Below are 1,735 nucleotides of genomic sequence, written 5' to 3' on the forward strand. Positions count from 1 at the left end.
CACAGGAAGGGCAGGGCAGGGTGCAATGAGCTGTAGCCACGGAGACAGGCGGTGCATTGGTGACACAGCGCTGCCAGGTGAGGTGGCAGGTGTGTGGGTGGGGGAACCACGTAGGAGAGGGCGGGACTAAGTGACCTGCTCGTCCTCTCGTGCCTTCCTGCAGAAAGCTTCAGCCTTAGGAGGCCTCAGAGAGGAAGGTGCTGAAGGAAGCCTGCGCGCTGGACACGGGGTGCTCTGAATGCTAGCGACGTGCTAGCGAGGTGCTCTTAGCAGCTCTGTGGCCCAGTGTTCATGTTCCAAGTCTGTAAACAGCGGGGGCGCCTTGCAGCTACGCTGAGCTGATAGATGGGGACAGCTTGGGACGTGCCCTCTCAAGGAGTGTGTCTCCCTCGAAGCTCGTGTAGGAAGTGCAAAGAGAGAAAAGCTGAGAGGAAGACTGGAGACAGTCAGGAGATCCCTGAGCGCACAGGCTGAGGGGGGTGGAGAGCAGGAGGGGGGAGGAAATGAGTTCTCAGGGGGGAGAGAGTGGGAGTCGCTGCTGGGAGGGGACTGAGCAGGAGGAGGCCGAGGGCAGGGTGCTGGTGGGCTAGGCTTTCTCACACTCTGAGTTGGGCTATGGGGCAGCAAGCACAGGGGAAGGGCCCAGCCAGCAGGGATCTGTGTGGAGCTCAGTCAGGTCCCCCAAGTAGACCAGGTAGGAGGAGACAGCAAGCATCCCCGATCCATGGGTGAGGCCACAGACACAGCTGCTTACGCCTGAGGTCTAAGGAGCTAGGAAGGGGCAGGTGTGGGTCAGAGCATGGAACTGCAGATCAGGCAGACAATGAGTGGTCCGAGGCTGTCCCCACCAGCTCTTCTTGGTCTACTGGCCACAGGTTGCAGTCACTGTGACGTGTCATGTTCCAACAACAAAGATCCCCGTCTCTCCCAGGTCAGCATCTGTCCTTGGACAGAATCCTCGGCCCAGGTCCCTCTGGTCTGTGACAGGGGAGAACTGGTGCACGTGGAGCCTGGAGGGAGAAGATGCAGGGAAACAGATTGTGCTCAATGTGTACAGCAGAGTGTGACGTGCAAGAACGCCGGATCTCATCAACATGAATGCGGCTTAGGATGTGATCTTGCATCCCACGTGTTTTCTTAACCTATGTCCTCATTTTCATACCTGTGACCTTCAATTCACCAATGAAACTCAATCTCTTCCAAAGTGCCTGTGAACTACATCCCCTCAGGAATCTGCTTAGAGACACACAGCAGCCCTGGGTCCGCTTAGCAAAGGCTTTGGCTTAGTTTGCAGGGAGCCAAGAACTTCTGCTTTGGCCCCACCTTCCACCCCACTCCTACCCACAGCCACACCCACTAACTTCCAAAGAGCCTTCTCAGTAGCTCCTTCAAGTGCAGAGGGTTCCGGGAGTGCAGTAGGATCTGGGAGGTGAGTGTGCAGGGTGGTCTTCCTGCAGGCCAGCCAGCTTGTAATACCAGCCCTGAGCCTGGGACTAGGGCTGGAAGGTACAGGTCACCAGAGGAGGTGGCAGTCATGTATGCAGGGAAGGGCACCCATGGCAACAGCAGAGATCGAGAAGCACAGGTGTCCACAGCTTGGCCAGAGGCAGTGTGGTCACACAGGTTTACAGTGCCTATGACACACACCTAGCCAGTCAGCTGGGGGCATAGCTCAGGGGTAGAGCATTTGACTGCAGATCAAGAGGTCCCCGGTTCAAATCCGGGTGCCCCCTAC

The 1,735-nt window shown here is 57.5% G+C and overlaps 1 non-coding gene across 1 annotated transcript; it reads left to right on the forward strand.

Moving 5' to 3' along the window:
* Nucleotides 1-1,661: 1,661 nt before the first annotated feature.
* Nucleotides 1,662-1,733, forward strand: Trnac-gca. The gene has a single exon. It is a non-coding gene; the product is annotated as a tRNA-Cys (tRNA).
* The last annotated feature ends 2 nt before the right edge of the window (nt 1,734-1,735 follow it).

Source organism: Octodon degus, unplaced genomic scaffold, assembly GCF_000260255.1.
Source record: "Octodon degus isolate 3935 unplaced genomic scaffold, OctDeg1.0 scaffold00027, whole genome shotgun sequence".
In the NCBI taxonomy this organism is placed as follows: Eukaryota; Metazoa; Chordata; class Mammalia; order Rodentia; family Octodontidae; genus Octodon; species Octodon degus.